Below are 21,119 nucleotides of genomic sequence, written 5' to 3' on the forward strand. Positions count from 1 at the left end.
ATCTCCAGGTTTAGGAGTTGGGGGAGCAGAGGGGAGGAAGGGGGGGCTGTCCTTTTGTATGTAAATTGCTCAGATAATGTCATAAAAACCTAGAGGATACTATTCACACACACTAACAAACTGCATTTTCCCTGTCTCTGTAAAGACAACAGTGTAAAATCCTGAAACTGCTCTAAAGTTCAGAGAACAGAGGGATGCTGATCCTTATGATCATTAGCATTCACAGTAATAACCCTCTTTAATACAGTATTATAATTTTTAGTTTAAAAATTGATCCCTGTCTAGACAGGTACTAAATCTCTGAAGCAGCAGTTTGCAATGCATGAAGGGTAAGTTGTACAACTCAACTTTAAGACTGGCCATTTTCCTGCTTTACAGCAATACTGGGAAGTAGAGATATACACAGAGCAAATGTGAAACATTGTAGGAGCAGGAAAGAGCTCTGAATTCCTTATGAATTCCCTGATTTTTCTGATCCTTTTATTATCCCTATTGAGCAGTCTAGGCAAAGGTGCTTATAATTGTGGCAGCTCCATCATTTCTAAATCTTACACCATAACTGCCAACCTCCTCCTCTACCATCTGCTTTTCTCCCTCTTTCTTCCTTAGAGCACAGCTGCCAGCATTGTGTCTTCAATATTCTGCACAGAAATGAGGATGATTCCAGATGGGATATTTGGGAACATTAATAAATACAGTAGTTCCCTCTCTTGGGCTGAGTCCAGATCTTCTGAGTCCAGCAAACTTGAGTGACTCCAATAAACCCTGCATCCAGATTGAGGTGTCTCAAGAAAGAGCAGAGGTGGGGAAGAAGTTAGCAGCAGCAGCAGAGAAAATCAGGCAGAGCAAGCCCAGTGCTCCCAGGCACTGCATCTTGTCAGAATTGCCAGTCTTGGTAGGAGACAAAATGAATTAAAACTGTCGTCTCACAGATTTTTCTTCCTGAGGGTCAAATTCATTTACCTGCCCTTCAGCACAGTCATTGCCCTCTTAACCCTGTAATGCATGTGTAAAAAAGTGTCACTTTTTCATGATCTGGGAATTAAATTACTACAGTAAGGGTCAATTCTATCTCTGTCAGACTTAATGTAATATTTAGAGGTCTCTCAAAGGCTTTCCACGATTGGGCACAGGCAATCTGTGAGGCTGAGTTTGCTTAGACCTGCACCACAGAGTAAAAAATTATGACAAATTTTTCAATTTTTTCATTTGTCAGGAAACCTGAGAGGAAATAAATATTTCAAAGAAAATCTGAATTTTTTACTTGTACCTCATTAATAGCATTGCCATTTAAGTTCAAGTCAGTTAAATGAAATAAAAACACTGAAATAACTGAGATGATGCTGAGGGTCAAAAGTGACAGGTAAAATCTTTGTCCATGCACTGATTCCTATATTGTAAATAACTGACCTTGTGGAAAACAACACGATGGAGAGAAGGTGATTTTTTGGTGAAAACATAATTGAACTCAATCTTTCTGTGAAAACCAAGAACTTTTTGTGAGAGAACCACAAAGATTTCACAAGTTTAGGCTAATGATACATTTCTCAACAGTATATTTTTTTAAACTAAAAATCTCTTAGACCTCAGTTTGAGTTGATGGTGGGATTTTCTACTTACAGAAAACATTCTTAATGTAATATCTCTGTATCTTGATGGTATTGTAGGGATCTTACTATTTACACACTTTTTGTGTGTAATTCAAACGTTCTTGTGTGTACAAAAACTTATTAGGAAGACTGCACATAATTGTATCAGCATACTGAAAATCTGAGCTGGCATATCTTGTCATCCATTTGGGCCATCCAACCAACATGGTTTCTGGCATCAAATTCAACAGTGCAATCAAGCAGTAATTTCATGTGAAAGTAGCCGGATTGTTTAAAACACATTGCTGAAAACACTAAATAAATTGGAACAATGACAAATTTTAAGTGGAATGAGTGAAAAAAATCTGTCTGGAATTATTTTCCTTCACTGAAAACTTTTTCCTGCAGTGTATGTATAACCTCTAACTAGACATATTGAACAACACACTCCTAACCAGATGTCAAATTCTCCTGGCTGCTTATGCCATTCTTAATCTAATTGTGGTGGTTACCACCACAAAAGGCAATTTTCTCAGGAAAACACAGGTCAGCTTCACCCACCTCAGAAAAAATTTGTAAAAGTACTGAATAAGGCTAGGGAATTCAAGCGAATGCCATTAGAAGGGCTGAGGAGGAGATTAAAAAATTTTATATGCTGGGAAGAAGTGATAGGAGAGTGGGCCAGTCTGTGAGCTTGCACTATTTTGAGCAGCACTTCTATGGGTCTGATTTAATTATTAGTCAAGAAGCTCATGCAGGCAGCTGGGCCCTAAAGCAGGTTTTGAGGAAAGCACTGTCCTTCACAGGACTGCAGGGCAGCAACCACCTGCTCAGGGCAGCAGTAAAGGCAGAGGGAACACTTTTGTCTCAGGCCATTGCAGCCATTCCTCTGCAGTCACTGTGTATTTTAATGATTGCTCTTTGACAAACAGCAATTAGTATGCTGAAGAGCTGACAGACACCTGAAGAAGCAGTATTTTTCTTATCTGTCTGAAGGAAAGGATGGAGTTATGAGCGAGTTGAAATCTCCCAGAGAAGATGGAGAGGTGCAGGTAAAAAAAAAAAGAGAATTTTAAAAGGCATCAGGGAATGGGAAAGGGATCATAGCAATGAACCTCTGAAAAGCAGGAAGTAAACTTTGTACAAAAGAGAAAAGAAACTTTAGATGGGCTTTACCAAAGAAACAAAAAGGCAAGCAGAGGTCAGGAAAGATGGGTGTGCACGTGATGCAGCAGCAGCCTCCAACAGGTTCATAAACTTTACCCAAAGGATGCTTTAATGTGTATGACAGCAGTGAAAGGAAAATAAATGTGTGCAGGATTTTCTTTGTGCAGACAAAGCAAGAGGCGGTGGTGCTTTCAAAACTGCCTGTTCCCCTGTTGGACACCCTGAATGTGCCACAGTGGCTTTCCAACCTGCCAGGAATTGTGGATTAAATGAACTCAGATTAAAGAAATCCAGGAGTGCTCTTTTAACAGTATCATGGTAGTTGCACTGGGGGCTCCATTCTGGCTTCTTCCTGTCCCTTAATTTCTCTGTGATTTCTGGGGGTTTTTTTACTTTTCTGATAGTCTGACATGCACATGGTTAATGTTGGCTTAGTGCTTTCAGCTGTACTTCAGCAAAGCACAGAAACACTTTCCAAACCCCAGAAAACACCACATAAGAGCCTACATAGGATGATTTTGTAGCAATTCAGAGTCACTTGGTCCTTAAAACCCTTCTTGAAAATAATTCTCTCTTTGTCTTTTTCAAACTTTTTCTCTTTAAAGATCTTTCTACTGTTCCTGGAGACTCTGTTTCCTCTAGCCCACCCAGCACAAAGAGAATTTGTCTGCTGCTGCTTGCCTTGCAGTGAGGCACCTGGCACATGTGTAGCAAGTTAATGTGGTTCCACAGGTTATGTGGTTCAGAAATCAAACGTGCTGATACTTTGAAAACTTTTAATTCAGCCACAGCTACGTAATACAATGGCTGTAATAATTTTGTAGTTAAAATATTTTGTAGTCAAAATATTTATTCAAAATTCCGCACTGGTATTTGCAGTGCAGAGACTTTTGTCAGAGTCCTGCAGGTACACAAGTAGGTGCCCACCTTTACCAGGGTGGATTTTCCTATAGGGTGCACATGAACCTGTCTGATTCTAGCTCAGACCAGGAGAATTTAGCAAATCTCCCAGATTTCCCTGATTCCTGTGCCTGGGTTCATGTGGTGGAGAGATTTTTGAGAAGATGAACCCCATGGGAGCCCAGCTGCCAAGCTGGTCCCAGCCACACCTCTGCGTCTGTGCATGGACACTTTGCCACCCTTCACATCCTCCAGGATGCCACACAAGGCGTCCACTCAAATTCCAGTTTGAGTTTTGCAGGAATGAGGCATGGAATGAGGCAGACACAAGGAATAAACTGAGCTGTGATTCACACCCTGTTTGCCCAGGTGAAGAGCAGATTTCAAGTCCTGTCCTGGATTTCTTTGTTCTCAAATTCCCAGATGAGGAAAGAGAAACCTGCACTCCATGTTTAGTTCCCTGTCACTTCCTATTCTGTGTCTGATTTCTCAGATCTGCCCCCAGCTCTGCATTTTCCTTTAGTGCTGATTTTGCAGCAAGCCTTACAATACCGCAAAAATACCAGTCCATGGACATTACTGGGAAGAAATACGCAGCCAAACAGCAGCACATATCTGCAGAATAAGGTATTACTGTAATTGACAGCAGCCATTATTCAGGATTTTTAAAATTTTATTTTCTGTAGAGGTAGATTTATTTTCATCCTTTATGTCTTGAACAGTAACTCTTTTCATTCTGAATTTTTATATTTTCTTTTCTTTAGTTTTGAATACCATTAACAATACCATTATACTCATTTGTACTACTTATGTAATAAGATAAAACTAAGGATAATATTATCAAGGTCTTTTCCTTTGCATATCCCTTTTTCAGCTGGGTTAGGCCATAGTTGTTCTTTCATTTCATTTATGTCTGGGTCACACAAGCTAAAATATATAGGTAAAAATGAAAGTGGCAGCCTATGTCATCTTCCACATATTTTCACAGGAAGAGACCAGGTTTCCATTTACTTTCTCAAGGGCCACAACAGAGTTCCACCATAAAAACACCTTCCCAGTCTTTGTAACTTGATGGGCCTGTAATGTGTGGCATTAGGTGTAAAACTCACATTTGCCTTATGGAATAGCACTTCAGTCAACATCTTCAAGATCCACATCCTATTAAAATCCTATTAAAAGGGCCAATCACCATGCAAGAGTTACACAAAATTAGTTAAACATCTAAAGGAACATGAATAAAATGTAACCCTGGATACTACCATTTGTTTTGAGAAAATATAACAAGGATGAACCAACCAAACTGAAATTATTACTGATTTAATTTCCCACAAACAATGACAGCCACAAACAGTGCATCTGTAAGGTTCTCTGAGGAATGCAGCACTTTAACTCCCTTTCCTCCTAGCTTGAGACAGGCTGTCAAATTCAGCTCTTTACACTGTTTAAACCCCAAGCAATCCTTTGGACTTATGTGGGTTTCATAGTAGTATTGCACAGCTGAAATTCATTTAATAACCCAAAAGAGACATGCAGTGTGCTTTTCTTCCCTCTCCAGTTTAACTGCACTAAGCCTGAACATTGTAATCAAAATCCCATATCACAGTTTGCCTTTGAGCTGTTTGAAATGGAGAATGAGTGAAAAGTACCAGGGCATGGAGTGCCATGGAAGAACTAACCTGTGAGCAATCCAGGAGTAATTTCTTTACAAGAAGGGCATTATGGAATAAATTGCTTGGGGCATTCAGGCAGTGAGGCAGGCAAGTACCATAAATCAGCTCTGAAATATGAACCGGACAATTGGAAGTGGGAGTAAGGACAGAGTTTGAGTTCACTGGTTAGGGATGTAATTTCTGTTTGGGATAAATAAATGTTCTGATCTGCAGGTTCACAATAGCAACTGGGGAGGCAGAGGGAAGACCTGGGGCTGGCCAGAGGAGGAAGAAATGACAGTTTTACTCTGGGTGCATTGCACTCAGCTGTGAAAGAGTCCTGTGTAAATACTGCCAGATAATTTATCTTACATGGTTCTTTTGTAGGGCCAGTTCTATGTTTCCTTGCTCAGTTCTCATCTTACTAGAAAGTCAGGAAGGGGAAGTATGAGCCTTTTATTTTTTAGGGTTTTTTGTGGTTTTCTATTTTATTTTTATATTAAATTTGGAGGACATCAGCTTTTGCCCTTTCAGCTCAGTAATCAAATCCCAGAGCATGCTACATTACCTTTCTGGCCTTTTGGTCATGGTCAGATATAATTGTCATCTCAGCCATTCAGCACCTGCTCAGATGAGTAATGAATGGGTGTTAGGAAGAAATCAGGCTTTTTACTTCATGTGGAGCTCAGTCCAAAACTTTAAAAAGGAATAATTCAGGGAAAGGCATAGCACAGAAAGCAAATAAAATATAACTGATAAACTATCTGAGGTGTGTTCAAACATTTGGATGAAGAATTATAAGAGGAGTGTATAAACATAGAAAAGACATGATCATATTTCTATGACAATATAAAAAGAACTCCAACTGTTAAATGTGAAATAACATATGGACATACAGCAGCTCCCTTCCTCTCTCCAAATCCTAATGTTGTGTTTTAACCCCAGCCCGTAGTGAAGTACCATACAGCTTGGTGGGATGGGGAGGAGAATCAGAAAAAAAAAGTAAAACCCATGGGTTGAGATAAGAAAACTTTAATACAAGTTTATTTTTTTAATAAAATAATAGTGATAATGATAATAATGTAATGACAAGGAAAACAACAAAGAAAGAGGAATTAACCCCAAGAAGAACAAGTGATGCCCTTGCTATGCCCCGTTATGGATTCTTGTGCATCTCCTCACTGTCTGAGGATGGGGAAGATGAAAATTCCTTCCCTTAGAATAAGCACTGCTTAGTAACAACAAAAACAACAGTGTTACCAACATTACTCTCATTCTGAGCCCAAAACACAGCATTATACCTTCTACTGGGAAGAAAATTAATCTATCCCAGCTGAAACTAGGACAACTAACCAAGCTCTTGCACATTAGAATAATTATTTTTTAAATATATGTCTGTTTGCACCATTGGTCTTTCAAACTGTTACATGCTTTGGATGCATTGGCTTCAGACTTAAACTCTAAGCCAACCTAGAACCCAAAGAAGTTGCATTCAAGATCTACCCACGAGTTGTTTCTTAACCATAATCACTGAAACTGAAAACACCAAGGAGGAAAACACAAATCCTCCTATTGTTTTAGTAATGATGGATCATTCTTAGCCTTGCACAGCTTTGAATCCTGAGGCTCCTTGCAGCTTTTTCTCCCCAAAAGTCTTTTCCTACTTTTGCTGTCCTTCAGCCAGGCAACTCACACTAAATATGTAGGAGGTTGTGCTGCTTCCTCCTGCCTGGTGCTCAAAGGTTTGCACATTCAGCTTCACCTGGAGTTTCACCACAGGCACACTCCTGGTGCTGAGCCGAGTGTGACCAGCCTGAGGGAATTTCTATGAGATCAGAGAGAATCATAGAAGAGTTTGGGTTGGAGAGGACCTTTAAATGTCATCTAATCCAGCCCTCCTCAGCCATGGGCAGGGACACCTTCCTCTAGATCAGGTTGCTCAGAGCCCCATCCAACCTGACCCTGAAAGGGTCAGGGATGGGGCAACAGCCACCTCTATGGACAACCTGTTCCAGTGTGTCCCCGTGCTCATTACAAAGAAATTCTTCCCTATATCTAATCAAAAATGGGCCATCTTTTAGTTTAAAACCACTATGCCTTGTCTCATTGCAACAAGTCCTGCTAAAATGTCTGTCCTCATGTTTCTTTTATCATGAGAAATTCAGCACATGCACCTTAACTCACCTCATTCATAAAGCTTTTCCCAGAGTTGACACCTCAATAAAAGAATTAACATTAAAAGTGATATTCTAAATTACTTTGTCTTCCCCTCACCCATTTACTCATACAACTATTGTCAGTTTGGAGGAGGGGCAGGCCTGCTGCCAAACAAGATTTTCATGCAAAAATTGTGATAAACAGCCTGACAGTGATGACACAGAATGTGAAATCCTTCACATCGGCTTTCCCCAGCCCTCCCTCTGCTGTCCCCAGGGTGCTCCGCTAAGTGCTGGCTGCTAGATGAAGTGTAGCACGAGGGTATCAGAGTTATGATGGAAGTTCACCTCTCTGAGAATTAGAAGATTCCTCTTCACTTAGCGCTGGGATGTGAGCAATAAAGTGGTGATGACTGAGCCTTCCCCAGGAGCACAGAGCTCAGCCTGGCAAAGGCAGCATTTGTTAACCACTGAGTTATGCCACAGATGCATAAGCAATCACAGCTCAAGGGCTAAAGAAACACATTATAAATTCTTGTAATTATTTGTTATGACAGTAAGCAGAGGGTAGCTTAAATGCAGGAGGTATTTCTGGGGCTGGGAGGAGAGCACAGAGGCTGCAGCACTGCTGACCAAAGGCTCCACGGGCTGGGAGGGAGGATGAGCAGGACACAGGGAGCCAGGCAGAAGAGATTGCTTCTTCTCTCCTCTAAAATGAAAATCTGTCACACAGCCAGGTGCTTTCTACTTGTGACCCCTCAAAATTCACCTCCCATTCTGCCCTGGGCACAGCATCAGACACACTGCCGTAGTTTGTGCCAATATATGGAAAATGTGGAAAAGCGCAGAGCTGATCTCAGCTTACCTCTGCATCATTTCCTCTCTGTCCCAAAGGCATTGGTACAGCCAGCAGGACTTCCTCCTCTACATGCTCCAAAATAAAACAGAGTAAAAGAAGAGTGCTCCACATTGAAGAGAGAGGAGCAGGTTTGGGGCACAGATTCCAAGTTATATATATATATATATATATATATATATATATATATATATATATATATATATAGATAGATAGGTGCTGAATTCAGAGGAGACTCAGACTGTGAGCCAGGAGTTTTCTTTTTTTCTTTTTTTTTCTTTTTTTTTTTTTTTTTTAGGAAGGCCTTTCTAAAATAAATTGTAACTCTGAAGGAAAATATCTCTTTCCACTGATCTGTTTTTAACACAGGAAATTCTTGTAGCCTATAGTCAGTTTCAATAAATTGTAATATTTTGCAAGTACACTATTCAAGTTTTCTAAATTAATCCCTTCTTTAAATCAATATTTTGGACTCAAATTAAATCTAAGTACATAATTCAGAGATTTTTAAACAATAAATTTCTGTGTTTTGACAAGACCAATTCATTTTTCATTTGGATTTCTGTTTGAAAATTATTTGTGAGATTTTAGCTTTTTCTTCAATTTCAGACAGATTAAACATCAGCATTTTAATTATTATTTGCTTGAAAATATCAAGAAAATTATTCTTTCATGGTTTCCTGAAGAATTCCTTTATCTCATAGGGCAACCACAGAGAAAATATTAATTTTACAGATTGTCCAGACCAGTCAAGCTCATAGTTAAGAGCAGTAAAATTTATTAGGTAACAAGATGGTTCTGAGAGACTTCTCTCCCTGGTAACACTGCAAGAAAAAGAATGAATCACCTCTGAATCTACAGTTAATTGAGATACCGTGGAGCACAGCAAAGTGAATGAAATTTAAATCTGCAGGGTATGATTTGCTGCAGTTTTTGTCACATTAGTTCTGGATAAACAGAAATTATTCATATGTGAGTGTGTATATATAACCTTGTATGAGTTTACATACCCTCACATACATTTATTTAGCTCCTTTCTATGATAGGTGCATTCACACTTTGTATACAGCAAATAATTTCCATTCCCTTGAATTGCACCACTCTGGAGCACACAGAGGTCTGTATTTTTATGGTGGATTGACAGTAGGACTGATTGTACATAATTAACAGAGCAATCACACTGCTGCCAGCTTGGAGAATTATATACTTGCAATGCAGAAAATGAGTCCATGTTGCACAGCAAAGGGCCTGAACGTGGAGAGCAATTTGGGTTTCCTGAAGAAAGAATGGAAATTGCTTACACTGACAGAGATGCAGCAGTCACTAACAGGCTCTGGGTCACAGAGCCTTGTTTCAAACACCATTTTAAGGTGAGGGCAAATTTAAACAGCAGAAATCCACAGAAGCAGCAGCTGAGTCTGATGGTCTGGCATGCTGTGATTTGCTGCAGGGGTGGGATGGAGTCCCCTCTTATAGCATGTGCAACTTTCTTTTCTTTTTTTGTCTTTTGCAAGCTTTTTTTCGATTGACTGTAGATGGAGGAGAGCAGAACATCTTAAATTAGTGAATGACTATTTAGGTGGGTTTGGTATTTCACTTTATAAGGGAACTGAGGAAAGCTTCAAGCTAAAAAGCAAGATCCCTGCCTGAGAAAGCATGTGAACATAAAATAATAATAATAGCAATAATTGCTGGAATTCAAATTCCCTTCTAGGCTCCACCAGTGCTGTTCATTAGTGATGTAGAGTTGAAGCTTCAGATTTCTTCAGTCAGGCAGCAACATGCAGGGGATGTGAGGCTACAGCTACCTCTGAGACAACAGCTCCTCACAATATCCCTGAGATATGCATGCTTGCAAAAAGACTTAAAGCTTTTAATTTCTGATGTTCTTAAGGCCTAATCTCCTCCAAAATACCTGATTCTTCAAATTCCCTGTGTAGCTCCCTTATGCATTGCTAAATGTTAAGAATGCAAAATAAACTTAATTAGCTAGTGTGCTAATATCCTCACAGGCCTTTGTAGTCGCTGGAAAAATCTCATATTTGAAAAAGGGAGGGAAGTGCATAATTTTTCCCCTAATGCAGCAAGAAAAGCTATGTTAAAGTAAATATGAGTTCTTAAGACAGAAGGGGATATAGCTACATATTAATTTGTTCCTTTTTCTCCCAAGCCAATGAAAATTCATTTCCAAAAGTTCATGGCAAGCATATGAGTGTATTCCTGTGGAACAGCTCCACCTTTCCTGCTGAAAAAGATGCTGATGCCATTTCTTAGTGCTCAGAAAGATGAGTAGATGGACAATCTTCCAAAACATCCCATTGCTAATTCTTTTCCCCTGCCCTTGTTAAGCAGGGAATAAGCAAGGAGGGTAGAGCCAGAACACAACCTAGAGCTTTCTTGGGCTCCATGTGAGCTGCCATTGAACAGAAGAAATGAAGTTGTTAAATACAATTTTTAGAACAGTTTTCTGTGTTAACATGGAAATTTTCCTATTATGTGTGGTGGTGATTTTATTTTTCTTTTTCTTTTTTATTTTGTATTGGTTGTTTGACTAGTTTAGGTAATTGAATTTCAGTTAAAGTGCATGATTGTTTCCTAAGGCATAAAAATTGCATAAAGAAATCAGCATATTTTGGGCTGCAGTCCAGTCCAGTTTGGTCCCTATGATCATATGAGGGAAAATGGGGCTATAGTATTAAATTCAACAGAACTAAAACCAATACTGAAAATTTTATAAACAGCAGATTTTTAATTGGATGTAAATTGGGGAAAAACAAAAAGGGGAAGGTGAAACCTGTGTAATTTTATCTTCATATTTTTCTCATACTGTAAAACTGAAAAATTTTATAAGCTTCAAATATTTTATAAGGCTTCTTTTTTTTTTTTTTTTTTTTTCTAAAAAGAAAGAAATCTCCAACACTGAAGACATTTTGCCTAATACATTGAAATCCTTGGATGTTAAAGTATTTTATTGTAGATAGATTTTCCACTAATGCACACATTTGCTATATTAACTTTAGACATATTAAACACTTGGGACTAATACTAATGCACAGTGCAATATGAAGTTTCTGGAGCTGGAGCAGCAGACACAGAGGAGAAATCCAGGCCACAGAGTCTTTTAGAGGGACTAGAGGCAAACTGCTGATCACAAATCTCCTTGCTTGGTGCAGCCTCACTTGCAGCCATAAATCATGATAGCTGGGGCCCACCTGCAGACACAGATCCCATGGTGGCAGCCCCACAGCACAGCTCTACAGGGCACTGCTGGAGCCACTGGTGCTGCATTTTTGAGACCCAGGATGGGAGGAAGAGGAGGATGACGAGACTGAGCATTGTCCTAGTTGTCGAGCCAGGAGCTGGAGTGATGAGGACTCACTGAGCAGCTTCAAAGGAAAATGGTAATTACAGCTCCTCTGAAAGCACCTTCAGCTGAAATGGCCCCAAATCCTGCATCATTTCTTACTGCATTTGTCACATAATCAGTGACTGCTCTTCTGAGGGGAAACATTGCAACATTGAACAAGACAGGTGATGTTGGGTTTTCCCCTTTCAGCTTGCAGGCACAAAACCAGGGGAAAGAATTATTTCTTAATCCCCACATCTAGCTCATATTTCTTCAAGACTGGAAGCAATCCATAGAAATTATTAAAAGATTAAAGATCTTACTGCAGAAGATAAGGTTTAAGAAAGAGAAGTTTGGAAGATTTCTTGACCACAGCAGATAAGATACTGGGGAATATCTAATCTAGGGAAGAAATACACAGCAAGAACCACTGACTAAACTGAAACCAGGCTCAAATTCAGACAAGATATTAGGCACACATTTTTCAGATCAATACAATATGCTTTTCTGGAGAACATACTTCAGATAGGTGTGAGTTAATGGTTGAATAAGGGGCATACTAGAAAAAATTCAGCACCCAGATAAAATAGATTAAAGGCCCCTCCTGACACTCTATACTTGCAATACCAAGGATATCTTACAAATATTGAATATTCAACACCATCCTTTTAAAAGGAAGGTGATCTTGTTTCCATGGCAACTTGCTTGTAGGCAAGCCATTGGTTGGTCACCACCTCTTTCTCAGGTGCTGCATGTTTGTCCCCTGAATACTTTAGTTCCACCAATTTTACAAACTACCTAATCGAAAAACCAATACTCTGTATTTAAGCCAAACATAACAAAGCTTCTGTTTGCATAAAATATAGGAAGACCTATGCATTTTAATTTCTTTCTCAGGATGATTACTTTCTCTTTTGTGATTCATAAATTCCAGCAGATGCGGCAAAAAGTTACATAAAAGGCTTTTTAGGGTAATTATGTCTTCAGCTGGAAAATTTGACATTTGTGATCTCTCTCTTTGATCACTGCTATTAATATCTCCTTAGCAGCTCTGACTTCCTGAGAGTTAACTAATTGATAGAAAAGAACTGCTCAGAATTGCAAGAGTTTTCTCTTCTGTATTTCTGTACAAGTGACAAGGCTGCCCTGAACAGGATCATTACCTTTTCAGTTCATAGAATACTCAACAGAGAGCAGTAAAAATATGACTGTGACTATCACAAAGCTGGCATCTTTGGCTAGTACTTGGCTGTTTATTAATAGTGTACAGGTATTTGCAATCAACACCCTGTTGCTTTAAGAGTGAAGGAAGACCAAGGTAACTCTCAACATCTGGTGAACTAACAAAATGAGACAGACAATAAAAATACAGAATCAAAACAGCTATACTGGTAGACAGAGAAATGACAGAGAGAAAGGTTACGCTCATCCAGTCACGTGCTGATGGGTGCAGCGCTGTAAATCCATCAGTCACAGCTCCATGGATCTCCTACTGAGATAAGCAACTTGTACTGCCCCTACTCCTTTCATTGGCTACCCAGGAGCCCTAGGATGTCAGGTTTCTTAGGCAATTCAGAATTAGATAGCATCAGTCCACCTCACAGAGGTGAAGGGGCCTGCCCAGTGTCATACAAGACACTGTACAACAGACCTTGGTTAAAGTGTGAAAATTGCCCATACATAATTTTGCTCCAGATTATGGTCTGGACTAAGCTGCTGTCAGAAATCCTCCACATCCAATCTGAAATTCTGCTCAGGGCATTGCCACCTCTTCTGATATAAGGTTTTGTACAACACTGTCTGCCCCAAGAAGATACTTAGATTTACTTCATTAAGAAAATGCATTTTAGGAAATTTTCTTTTTTAAAAATTAGATTATAAAAGGGTTAACACTCCATATGACATGGCACAGTTTTGTTGATTAGAAAACTATTTAAACTCTTATTTGCTGTACCTAAATGAGAGCACAGATATTACAGCCTTAAAACCTTGAGTCTAGCAGGTAAGAACTACTTCTGGTTAAATGCAACCCAGATGCACCAGAAAATTTACTATCACATGAGTTATGCTATGCACTGTGTGCTTTAAATAGCTCTCCTGATGATTAGAACTTGTCCTGATTAGTTTGAGCAAGGAGTCTTCTGACCATCCTAGTGAAGGAGCCTCTCTGAGGACAATGTTCCCATTGATGTTGTACTCCTGTCCTCTCTCTGAGGACAATATTCCCATTTATGTTCTACTCCTGTCCTCAAATCTGCATCTCTGTTTTATTCTTCCTTGCAGACAAGGAAGAACAAACTTACATTTTCTCTACTTATAACTCAAAATTTGGGTGAAAAAAGCTTGAACCAAGATAATCACTGCCTCATTCAAGCACACAGGCCTTTATCCTCCTAAATGTGCCAACATCCATATAAATGGGGTATGGAAATGATGTATGACAAGCATAACTAGTAGTATGTGAATTAGTTAGGTGTGACATGGCATATCCTTTTGCTAGCACACTTTATTATTTGTTTTTATGGTTGAAACATCAACTTAATAGAAGTTATGCACCATGGAAACAGTTATTTATTTCGACCTCCAGAAAAAGGACAAATTTCAAATCTGTCCTCACTGTTTCACATGCTATTTTAAATAGTGAAGCATAACTCTGATACTGGAGTTTCCATTTATTTATAAAACTGCTAAACTGGTCATCATGATTCCCCTCCTTTGCTCCCTTCCTCTAAAAACTGGGCAAAGCTAAATCCCCTGTGATGTGTGGATGAAGCACCTTTCTCTGAGGATGCCAGGCCTGCCCATGTCCTGTGAGCAGCAAAGTGTCACCTAAATTCTAAGCTGCAAAAGGGGCTGGACATTGTTCTGACTTCAGGCTACAAATTAGATTTGTACTCTTCTTGCACCCTAAAATTTCCAACAGAAAATAAAAATAAAAAGCCCAGGCTTCATAGTCCTATGCCTATAGAAAATACTTGCATTTCTTTCTAGTCCAAGTTCTGCTGAAACTCCTGTTGTCAAACAGCCATCAGTCACATTTAGGGGAGAAGGAGTTTGTTTTTTTTCCATATAAAGATATTCTGCAGGAAAAATGAATGCAACTTTGGAGTGAAAAGCAGTTATTTCCTGCCTCTTAAGCAGAACAAACATCTAGGAGTGAGGTGTTGAGGCTGAGCTTTACCAGACTTCCCATGCTGATGGATCCCTCATGAATCAGTGCTGGCCAGGCAGAGAGGATGGTCACACTCCCCTGCACCTTTTACTGCTCATCTGCATTCCACTGGCTTTACATCTCCTGCATCTCTGCCTCTCCCTTAGGTTTCCATACCTTCTCCTGTGATACTTTTCCCTTTGGATCCTTAAGCTGCTAATTTTTAATGTTTAACATTTCCATTTCAGTCTCCCTTTCTTATGTCTATAGGCATACTCATGCACAACTTCATCACACCTTGACAACTTCCTTGGTAAAACTGAGCCAAAAATAATATGGCTGCACCAGATCAGGGCTTGTACACCAGACAGCTGAACAGGCTGAACCTTGGGCCAGGGCATGCTCTGCCCATTTCAGTTGAAAATCCACATGACCTTACAGCAGTCATTACATTTATTCGTCTTTTCTCCCCCAATTATTTCTTTGAGTTCACCTCCTCTAACCCTTCAGTTAAGGTGGTCCAGAGCACAAGACTTTATCTGTGCCTCAGCTGCTTTGAAAGCCTTTTCCACTGCCTGTCAGTCAGTCTGTCCCACTGTCACAACAGACATCATCCCTTGGTGCCAACACAGCAAAATCCACACTGTCCCACCTGCAGGTGCCAGAAATTAAGGAAATGCAAAATCAGTCTTTTATCCAAGACTGGATAAAACATAAATCCTCCAGAAAGTTTCCAGCAAATTCAGAATGATCATCCTTCACCTCACCTACCCAGGGCTGAGTCCCATTCCTTACAAACCCACTGCCACCTTCTCCAGCACCAGCAGGGAAATGTCTGCCTTCATTTCTGTAATTGCTGCCTTGGTGCTGCTTAGCAATTCTTCTCCTTTGGTAGGAGGGCAATCATCCTCCTTAGATGTCAGAGTGTGACAAGCAGAGTTCTTTTGTTTGCAGTACAGCCTGTAGAATGATGATTTCGAGTCTGAGAGCTGGGGAGAGCACTCCTCCCTTTGGAAATTAAGCAACTGACAGATGTTAGAATGCCATTAAACACATCCAAAGGCTCAGGGCCTTCTTGTAAAGTCCATTGCTCTATGCAATATTGGCTAATTCAAGGAGGAATTGCTTGCTGCAGTGCAGGTTACTCAAAGTTATCTTGTAGCACAGGGCTGGACTGAAAACGAAGGTGCCAGTGACAACCTTCCAGGAGCTCAGCAGCAGAGACTTTTAAATGTCATCCAAATCTCATCTGTGGGGCATGCCAAAAATATTTTGTACTTTTCACAAGCTAACTCTGCCTTCTACCCAGGTCTGTCTTCCTCATGAGATCAAAGGAGGAGTTCTGTCTCTATGCTTTGTGAAACAAGCAATTATTAATCCTGTGTGGAGCTTTATTGACAACTCGGTGTGGAGAATGAGGCTCTTGAACCAAGTTTCAGCCACCAGAGATAATTGAAGTGTCTATTTTGGTCTTGTCTACATCTAGTAGGCCTAGAAAAAGATGAGCTCTGTGTCTAGAAGAAGGGAACCTTGTTCACACAAGAAATTTCAGATAACTGCAATAGTGCCTGTAACTTTGGACATGAATAGCAGGAAAGGACAGAATTTAGAATTCCCATTTGTGGAGGTACAAAGAGAGACTGAGAAAAAGACTGGGACAAGAAAAATTAAGGAGAATAGACCATGACAAGATATGTAAGGAAAATAGGATCTAAACTTATCAGAGGCTGACAGGAGCAGGCAGGAGAGGCTGCAAAGACCACCGGATACACCCTGGGATGTCAGAGTTCATCTCTTTTTCTCCGACTGGTCAGTGCCTCTGCAGCCCTTGGCAAAGTTTTAACCTCACCTTTCACCCTGTGGGATGTGATGGAGAAGCTGCAGAGGCCACAGGGCTGCCTTGGGCTGCCACTCTTGTTCCTCCAGCCCTGAACCTTCATGAAATTCCCACCCCAGGAACCTGACACTTCTGCACATGCAGCCACAGCAGCAGCTTCTTTTAGAAGGATTGTGTTCCTGCCCACAAAGTAGGGGGAAATTGTGTTATTGTGCTCCCTTACTCCATTGTGCATGATTACTTTCACGAAACCAGAGGTTACTATTAAAGACACAAGAGCAAAAATTCACACATTGTCATTAAAATTATGGGAAAAGTTCTAGAGAAGAATGTGCTTTTCCCAGAATAAAAAAAAGGTTTTAATACATTTTTCACATTTGTTGTTTGGGTGTTGGGGATTTGTTCTTTTTACATCTACTTGCATTGTGAGTATTGTGGTATCTTCTTCCTAAGTGATATTTTTAATGTTGTCATTTTTCATGGCATGAATTTGTCACTTAGGTAAAAAAGTGTTATTCTAAGAGTTAAGAAAACACATTCAGGAAAAAAGTGAAAGAAATATTAAAGCTTATCTCCAAGCTCTCCCTCTTGCAATAGTAGCTGGAGACACAGAAGCAATGACCTTGTGTAGAGTGCAGTAACAGATACTAGGGCACAAAGCAAACAGATTTGTGACTGAATGACCCTTACATAAAGCATTTTCATTATGTAAGAGAAAGGAGATGGAAAACTATTCTGTGTGCACGTCTTCCAGGCAGAGTGCTGCCAGCCTGGACAGCCCTGGATTGCCCCTTCCTCTGAGGGAAATGACAGGTTTGTTTTAATCCCTGCAGATTTTCCCCTCTCACTGCCACACAGGCAAAGCTTTTTTATTCCTCCAGTAATCTGAGCCTAATCTCACCTCCATCAGACATCTCCTCACCAGCTCATGTAACATTACCAAGCCCCTCACATCAGGAAACTGAGCTCCTACCAACGAGCCACAGAACATCTTCCCCTACAGAGGAGAGCAAATCCAATCAATATGTGCAGCTAATTGAGACAAATGAGCAAGTCCAGGCCTGGCAGCAAGAAACCAGGGGGATGACTTGGAGACAGATGGGGAAGGATTTGGCACAGATGGCTCTGATCCAGTTCCTGAAGGACCTGCAGGAGGACCTCTCCCAGCGCAGTGCTGAGCAAATTCCAGATGCAGGATAACCCTATAAAACCACACAGTGTTGCTCCAGCTCTATTGCCCCAGCTGAAACACATCTGCTCTCCATCCTTGCTCTGCTCTAGGGATGACTTGAAAGGGGACACCTGGTAAAACCTCTCTTTTCAAGGAAAATTATCATAAGTAACCCTAGGAAGGAGAAACAAGGGGAAAAGTCTCTCAGCCAGCAAAAGGGCTTTCTGAGGACAGACAGAAACCCTCACTGAAGGATTTTTTCACAACATAAGTTTTCTAAAATCACTTCTACATCTTTGAAACATGTCTATGCAAAAGAGGTTTTGGTGGTTTTTTACTACATATTTCAATGAAAATTTTAACTACATATTTCAACTGAAAATATTTTATCACAGAGCATAAATGGTATGTCACTATCAAAAGTACTAAAGAGATAAAATCACAGTAATGAGCTACATGAAGTACAAACACTAGCATAGGGTAACTACAAGGTTACCCCCTCCCAGCTCAACCTAGTGAAACAATTAAAACACCCAATTATGTAGCATGGAGTTATCTAGTTCTCAATTCTCATTAGAAATAATTAGGTGTGTTAATTTGATTTAATTTTTTTCATCATACAGAAAAAGTCCAGGCTGATGTCTGATAATCTGGTGTTGCCATTCACAACCGAGATTTAAGTAACCTCAAAAGAGATAAGGTTCTTCATTATAATAATGAAGCTGTAATTAACATCAGGCACCTGTTGAAGTCATGCTTCCAAAAGCTTTTTGATTGTTTTTTTTTGGGGGGACACAATTTTTGATGAACTAAAAACAGTTGAAAAAGTTAATTTTAAAGATTTATTATGCAGAACTGTACAAGTTAGTCTTTACTACTAAACCTGGCGCATAAAGAGATATGTCCCATTTTATATTTCAGGTAGGTTTACCTTTCAAGATATTTCTTCACTCAGAGGAATGGAGCTTGCTTTTTTTTAAAAAAATTGCATTTTCAGCTCCTCAAAAAGACAATTATCTGTGTCATTTGCAAAGGGAACAAGATGGGAGGTATAGTCAGCATGATATAGAAATGGATTCATGTACAGAAGCACATGTACTGTGCTGTATGACCTTGAAAAGGTGTGTAATTCTAAAAATCCTCTGGCCATGTGCACAGGGAACAGAAACAAGCACTTTCTTGCCACAGACAATGGGCTTCCAGCCTGCAAGTGCCAATGGATGAGAAGGAAGTAGGTGTATCAGTCAATCATATGACTACAAGCTATCAATGTGATGCAGACATGAAAAAGATTATTGTAATTCCTTATCATGAAAAGTATTTTCCACAGAGACAAGGAGTTATTAATGCCATTTTACAAGGCACTAGTTAAACATCCTTTGTTGCACCATATGTATTCCTGGCCACTGATGTTTAAAAGATCTGAACTGAAATCAGTATAAGGGAGAAAAAGAGATATTAACATGTTCGAAGTCAGAAGAAGCTAATTTCTGAGAAAAATCAACAGATTTTCTTTAACCATATAAAACCACAGCTGCAAGGGCTGAAATCTTACATTGCTGTAAATACATCAGTGAAGATGAGAAAAAAAGGTTACAAAGTTTTAAAGAAAATTATGGTAGAAACACGTGACCCTAAATTGATCATGAGTAAGTGTACACTGTAAACAAGCTTTCTAAGCTATTAAAAAAAATATTGACTTTAACTGAATTTTTCACCAGTGGGAGATTAGAGCTCATGGTATCTTTGCATAGAAATGCCAGTCATAGTTCTCTTGCTAATTTCTTTCTTTCAAAATCTCTATTACAATGCTGTCATGCCTTTCCTGGAGGCTACAAGGAGCTCTAGAACAGCAGGAGGAAGGAACGAGTAACTGGGAAATTCTGAGCCTGGAACTTGCCATGACACTTGAGAATCTCTGGTTTCCTCTGACAGCCCCTCTCTGTCTGCCCAGGCAGGGTCTGCATTGACAGGAGACAACCTACAGGAGCTGCTCTGCCTTTGAGAGAAGTGGATTTGTGTATTTATGGGAGGTGTTTGTGCATTCATGTGAGGTATTTGTGTATTGACATTGAGAAAGAACAACCACAAGGGCAAAGTCTGGTCCAGAGGCAGGAACCAGACCTTCTGTGAACAGTATTAGAAGAAAGAGAAAAAAACATAAAATCATAAATTGATTAAATTTTACTTGTGGGATTTTGCTTCTGTTTTCTTTCTACCTAAGGACCTCAGAAAAATCTTCTTGTTAGACAATTAACATTTTATGGATAGGTCCAGTTACAACAATTCTGGTGTTGGCTGCCCACCAAACAAATGCAAACCTCTCAACTGATCTTTCATCCACTCTGGTCAGGCAGTCCCTAGAGCTCAATGCTGCATGCAGTGCATTTTTTTCTGAGCAAATAAGCATAATTGTTTAATAACAACATCTGTCTCATATCTATCCCACTTGTAATTTCATTAATCAGAAAAACTTATGCAAGGCTTAACAAATGTAATTTTTTCCCCCACTCCTGAGCTCTGCTGCCTTGGCTTATTAGTGCCAGCAGATGTTTTAGAGTACTAGAAGGAAGGAGAGCTGCAGCCCAAAAAGGTGGGCAGGAGGCAGGAGTGCAAGCCATGGGCACCTACCTGGGAGGTACAAAAAGCTCAGTCCTAGATTTAGGATCCAGCAAGATCAATGTCAGTGTAGATGAAGAAAAGCAAACCACATGGAAAGGAAGCCATGCCTGGAGCTGGTGGGGTGACAAAGGAGGCTCTGGGCTGGCTGCATCACCTGCAATGCAGCATTTAATGAGGTGTTTGTTCCCTCAGCCAGACAGCTCCAAAGGTCCCGGTGAAAGCAGCCAGCAGCTCTCTGCAGGCTGGCTCAAATCCACCCAGCTTGAAAAGTGCACAGAAGAGATCCTTCATTACACTGCTGTCCCAGGCTGAGAGCTCTCAAGTCACTTTTAATGGCCAGGGGAAAAGAAATATGCTTTGATACATCATATCACATCAGGTCAAAATTTCCAGCTACCCTTGCTCCTCCAAGGGTTTGAAGAGGCCAGATAGCAGGTGTGTTGACAGTCTTTCAAATTAATGGTACCCTTCTCTGAGTTTATCTTCTTGGCCAAACATTTGCCAAGTTCAGAAAAGCCCAAACTGTGACTTGGCCTTTTTATTATATTATCTCTCTTAGTTTTTATCAAACTGGCTTATCTTGGCTTTCATTTCTCCTTTTCACAGCTCTCATAATCTCTTTTACTTACTTCAGCATTGTCTATTATTTCCTCACTTTGAATAAACTTTTGAGAA

General features: G+C 40.0%; 1 long non-coding RNA gene across 2 annotated transcripts in view; it reads right to left on the minus strand.

The window, feature by feature from the left end:
- LOC134419071 (uncharacterized) overlaps window positions 1-20,592 on the minus strand; it is a 37,873-nt gene extending 17,281 nt beyond the window's left edge. For both annotated transcript variants that reach the window (XR_010027966.1, XR_010027967.1), the window contains exon 1: window positions 20,454-20,592. This is a non-coding gene — a long non-coding RNA (uncharacterized LOC134419071). The remainder of the gene's footprint in view (window positions 1-20,453) is intronic.
- Window positions 20,593-21,119: the final 527 nt, after the last annotated feature.

Source organism: Melospiza melodia, chromosome 5 (genome assembly GCF_035770615.1).
Source record: "Melospiza melodia melodia isolate bMelMel2 chromosome 5, bMelMel2.pri, whole genome shotgun sequence".
Taxonomy (NCBI): domain Eukaryota; kingdom Metazoa; phylum Chordata; class Aves; order Passeriformes; family Passerellidae; genus Melospiza; species Melospiza melodia.